Source organism: Lathyrus oleraceus, chromosome 2, assembly GCF_024323335.1.
Source record: "Lathyrus oleraceus cultivar Zhongwan6 chromosome 2, CAAS_Psat_ZW6_1.0, whole genome shotgun sequence".
Lineage (NCBI taxonomy): Eukaryota > Viridiplantae > Streptophyta > Magnoliopsida > Fabales > Fabaceae > Lathyrus > Lathyrus oleraceus.
The window spans coordinates 311,380,315-311,386,647 of NC_066580.1; positions in this window are offsets into that span (position 1 = coordinate 311,380,315).

The window sequence follows — 6,333 nt, forward strand, 5'->3', positions numbered from 1 at the left end:
TAATTTTCTTTTTAATCTGATTAAATCATTTTTATCCTGATTCAAATATTTTTCCCATTTAAGTTTAATGCTAAAACTTTTTTCTAAATAAACTGGATGAAAGAGGACTGTTGGAATCTAGCATTCCAATAAAACCTTCAAATGATCGGTCCCGAAGCACACGTTTTGGGTTAGTCGTTCATTCTTTTCTTTCTCTCTTAAAACACTTAATAAATTTGGACTATAAAGGACCGTTGGAATCCAACATTCTAGTGTAACCCTTGAGTAATTGATTTCAAGCCACACGTATTGATCTTATCAAGTGTTCGTTGTACATTGAGCAATTTCCTTAAATACCTAGAATAAAAAAGGACTGTTGGAATCCAGCATCCCGGTGGAACCCTAAATGTTTGATCCTGAGGCTTATGTCTCGTTCATCGAGCGTTCATCATTCACTTATAAAATCATCGAACACATCCAAACCATTTTTGCCTTTGGCACAATCTTCAAAACCTTTTTCAAAATGAAAGATATTGTCTCGAGATGATGCAAAACAATGTTTTATCCACAACCATTGAGTTGAGATAAGTGACGTTTTCCCATGAATGTTGATATATAGAAATCCATTCAATGTGATGCAAACGTCTACTTCTCACCTGTTTTGGGTAAAACAATATTTTCTGTCAATTGCGACAAAATGACTTCGCTAAAATTGACCAACAAACAAAACATTTTTCTACCCATGACTATGTATGCCTTGAGTTCTCCATCGTACCCGGAGATACGTAGGAGCAAGACTGACAATCTTGTCAGACACATTAATAAATAAAAAATTTGCGACCCCTTTCTTTCTCTCTTTACACTTTTAATAATTCAAAGAAAACAAATAATATTAGCTAACATTTAATCGCAAGCATGACTAAAAGGTTCCCGTTGAGTACAACGGACGTGAGGGGTGCTAATACCTTCCCTTTTGTAATCAACTCTCGAAAATAAATATGGTTGTGAAGACCATGTTCTTTTCAAAGGTTTTATCGATATTTTCCTATTCCTTCATTGGAATAAATAAAGTTCGGCGGCGACTCTGTTCAAACATATTTTTTCGCAAACGTGCAATGCACTTCGCGGAGGATCATATTTTTCAAGGTACGGAAATACTACATCAATGTTGTGTTAACCTGACTCCAAAAGATCTCTGATTAATTATTTTTGATGATCACATCACCTTGCACACTATGAATGGCTAGATCAATATTGTGTTCTAATCATTGACCCATTCATTATATTTTACCAATCATATCAATAAATTTTGATTTAAAAAATTTCGCATAAGTACTGCGTTAAAATTATCATTTTTGAATGAACAATTTTATTTACAAGTCATCACTTAGCATAAAGGGAATCCCAATAATATGCAGCCAATTGAGGAACTTGATCAAGTGAAAGAAGTCTAGTCAGGGGAAAATCACTTTGAGAATCGGTCAATCCGAACCAATCACCCCAAGAGTCGGTTAGTCAAGAGCAAATCTCTTCAAGACTCAGAATTGGGCGAGCTACCACAAAGAGCATAGTGAGTTCAACCCTCCAGAGGTCGGTCAATCAGAAGTCTACCACTCCAAGAGTCGGTTGGTCGATGACCTCTTAAAGGTTTAAGACATTGGGGTAAACCACCTCAATGCCATGATTCTATACTCCTTTTAAGGTGAACATCTTCAAAGACCTAACATAAAGGGAAAGATAAGCCACACATGGGCAAGTACTCTCCATGCCTTCAACTGCTCGAGCAAACTTTGCCATACATTAGCAACCGTTGAGTTCAAGACGAGTGTCGGGGAATCACTTATCACCCCATCATCAATAAACTTTGCCTTTTTAAAGGAGCTTTGCTACAAAAGAAACCTTACATCCATTATCCATCACATGGGAATTTTGGAAACCCTCGAGTCATTGTATAAATAATTCTCATGCATTTAACATGTCGTTTCACTCTAGCGTTAAGCCATTCATATCATCTCATGCATTAAGCATATGCCCATAGCATGAACAATCAAACAACAAAAACTAGTTCCCTTCTGGTAACCTTTTCTTAAAACTAGTTCTGCATGGTAGCCTATTTTTAACTCCAGTTCCTCTCTGGTAGTCCATTTTTTTTTTCAAAACCAGTTCCCGTCTGATAGCCCATTTTAAATTCAGTTCCCGTCTGACAATAAATCAGAAAAAACCATTTCTCATTTGGTAGACTATCTGAAAGTCAGTTCTCGTATGAAAAACAAAAACGAAAACACCAGTTCTCGTATGTTAATTTACCCTTCAAGTCCAGTTCTCGTCTGGAAGTTCAACCTCAAAGTCCAATTTTTATTTTGCGCCCTTAAACCATAGTCCGGTTTCGCAGGCATAAAGTCCAGCCTCGTCTGACAAACTCCCTTTGAAGGCGGTATATATTTTACTGATGCCTTTGGGTCAAAGTTCAGCCTCGTCTGACAAACTCCATTTGAAGCCGATAAATATTTTACTTATGTCTTCGGTCAAGACCAGTCTCGTATGGCAAACTCCGTTCAAAGCCGGTATATATTTTACGTATGCCTTCAGGTCAAATTCTAACCTCATATGGAAAACTCTGTTTGAAGCCGATTAATATTTTACTGATGCCTTCGGTCCTGACCAACCTCGTATGGAAAACTCTGTTTGAAGTCGGTATATATTTTACTAATGTCTACGGTTAAAGTCCACCCTCGTCTGGAAAAATCCGTTTGAAGCTGATATATATTTTACTGATTTCTACAGTCAAAGTCCAGTCTCGTCTGGCATTTCATTTGAAAGTCCATCGTCGTCAGACATTCTGTCTTTTAAGAGTCTAACGCCGTCTGGTAGTTTACCTAGTTGTCTTTTCTCCAACATAATTGTTATTCCTAGTGTGTCTTCATCCTCATTTTTTGTCACTTCCTATGGACCATCACTACTATATCTCCGTCATTCCCCAAAGGTCCATCTTTCATTCTTCATCCATTAGAAACATCACGTTAGGGTTTATCATGTACCACATCATATCCCTAGCAAAAAAGAGAGTCTTTCATGCATTCATATCATTTCATCTTCATTCAGGGACAAAATTCAGGTCTTTTTAGTATTTAACTATCTCCCACCATGATCATATGAAGAATGACATTCTTCATATTCTCTAGTTGAAGATACTTAAATAGGGACAACTGTCATACCCCAAATTTACCACTCATTCATTAAATAAATACATTCATCATGAGATTCGCATCATCTACATAACATAACATGCACTTCATCTCGTATAATGCCTAAAATGTCAACCAAAATAAACTTTTGGATTTACAGACAGACTGATCGAACTGACTCTAAAATGTACATGAAATAAGCGGACGGAAAATTTCAAGATTGAGCTTGCAGATGTCAATTTCATTGATCTACGAATTGGATAGTTTAGTGTGGCGTGCTCATTTTAATTTTTCGACTACTTTTTCGGTCACATTTTGATCAGCCTGAGCATTTTAACCGATCAATTTTTATTTCAAAACTTGATCAAAATCTGTATGTTTCCGAGATGTTTATTTCGCGCCGATCATTTTAATGCACTCAGTTTAATTTTCGAGCTTTTTTTCACCTAACTTTTATTCATTTTGAATCTTTTTATTTTTATCTTTTTATCAACATGTTCAGAAAAAATAAATAGGATTATTTATGCTTTCAATTCAATTTTATTTTAATTATTTGCAATTCTTTTAATTTTAGTTGTCTTAATTAGTTTAAGTTATTTTATACTAAAAAATCTCTATAGGATATTTTGGAACTTTTAATTAAGAACAAACCTTACTATAGATATGATAAATGTTGTGCAATAAGGGGAGACCGATCGACCAATACACTGAAAACAGAGCCCAACCTCACTCTCAATGTCTCTCTTCCCATTTAAGAACTAGAAGATACAAAAAACACACCAATCTGAAGTGCCCATATTTTTCCTATATATGATACTCTCTCTCTATTTTAGAAATGAAGTAATAAAGAAGGAATTTCAGTTTTTTTTTGGTTCAGTAGAAAAATGTGATATTCTTCTTCATATGAAAAAAAATGTTAACCTTGCAACATCAATTTTGGCACTTTCTTCTAAACGCGTCACTATTCATGAGAAACACATATCCATTTTTTTCTACTGCAATAAAAAAAATTACCATACAAACTTACTACCTTCATGTTTCATATCTTCCGATATTAGAGTATAACTAAGAGAGAGAGGTTAAGTCTAGTTTACCTTGTAATGACTGACATGTGTCAAGTCTCAGCAACAGGTAACCTGCTGTAGCAGGTCACACAGTTGCTACTATAAATGCAACTGTGTGCTACTGTTTGTAAATAACTCATAACAGAATTCTGTTATAACAGATAATGAAAAGTTCTTCACTACTATGAATTCTAATATGGTATCAGTTAGTTAGGATCGATCCATGGCATCGCCGTCTTCTCCGGGATCGCTGTCTTCCGCTCACGTTACGCCACCGTCCTCGCCACTCATGGCGGCGACTGATGATTCGCGTCGGCTTCAGTTCTCTCTCAAAATCGCGCATAAACTAGATGAGAAAAACTTTCATCTATGGCGTCAACAGGTGGAGCCGTACATCAACGCTCATAGTCTTACAGATCTCGTTGTTTGCACTCGCATTCCTCCTCAATTTGTTGATGACGAAGCTCGTCGTAAAGGTACGGTCAATCCTGCGTACTCGATTTGGCTTCAGAAAGATCAGTTACTGTTATCGTGGCTTCAATCCACACTTTCGAGCGAAATTTTGTCGCGAGTGCTTGGATGCTCTCATTCGCATCAGCTCTGGGATCGTTTGCTCACTTATTTTCAAAAACAAACTCGTGCGCGTGCTCGTCAATTACGTGTTGAATTGCGTGCCCTAACTCTTGATTCACAATCTGTATCTGATTATTTGTTGAAGATTCGTATGGTTGTGGATGCTTTAGCCTCCATTGGAGATCCTATTCCCAGTTCACATCACATTGATGTTATTCTTGAGGGACTTCCCAGTGAATATGCTTCTGTTGTTTCCGTCGTTGAAAGTAAATTTGGTGATATGGATTTGGATGAAGTTGAGATTCTTCTCACTGCTCATGAACTAAGGCTAAACAAGTTCAAGAAATCAACTGTGCCTGATCTTGGCTCTCTAAACCTTACACACACAGCGCCTCAATCTACTTCCCCTGAGGCGCCTCAATCTGGCAGCACTGACTCTCCTAACCCTCAGGTGCCACCTTCTTATGTTGAACCTGAATATTCTAGTTTCAGAGGTGGTAGGTCTAATAGAGGAGGTCGTGGAAAAGGTAGAGGTGGCAGAAACTCCAATGTTCAATGTCAGGTGTGCTCCAAAGTTGGACATTCTGCTCTAAATTGTTGGCATCGGTTCAATCAACAGTTCCAACCTACTGTTCATCCCAGCAATCCTTACACTGCAACTCCATGGCTTGTTCCTCCAGTGCCTTATGGTCAATTTCCTGCTAATGTGTGGACTAGACCTCAAGCTCCTCAACCTAGGTCATCAAGTGCCTATCCTCCTCCAAGCACCTTCATTGCCAATACTGCTCCCTCTACATCAGCTGCTTCTTGGTACCCTGACTCAGGTGCTTCCTATCATGTCACCAATGATGCCAATAACTTGCAACAAGTTACTCCTTTTGAGGGACATGAACAAATATACATAGGCAATGGTCAAGGTTTGGTTATTAATTCTGCTGGTTCTAGTCAATTTTTATCTCAAAATCATCCACACACACCTCTCACTTTTAATAATCTATTACATGTGCCTTCAATCACCAAAAATCTCATAAGTGTCAGTCAGTTTTGTCGTGACAATCGTGTTTATTTTCTTTTCACAGCTGATACATGCTTTGTGAAATGTCAGGTCTCTAATGCTGTCCTGCTAGCTGGTAAAGTTGGTTCTGATGGGCTCTATGAGTTTCCAAGTCTGCTTAACGTTTCCAAGTCTGCCATGTCTCTAGATTCTTCAAATAAAATTGTACCTTCTATTAATTCTGTTAGTATTTCCCCTTCCTTATCAAATGTTTGGCATCTAAGATTAGGCCACCCCAATGTTAATACTTTGAGGTTGGTGCTACAAAATTGTAATCTCTCTTTCAGCAATAAAACTCATGAATTTTTCTGTTCTGCCTGTTGTATGGGCAAGGCTCATAGACTGCATTCACCATCCTCACACACCACTTATAATCATCCTTTAGAACTTGTTTACTGTGACTTATGGGGACCTTCTCCTCAACCCTCTACACAAGGGTTCACATATTATATATCCTTTGTTGATGCATTTTCCAAGT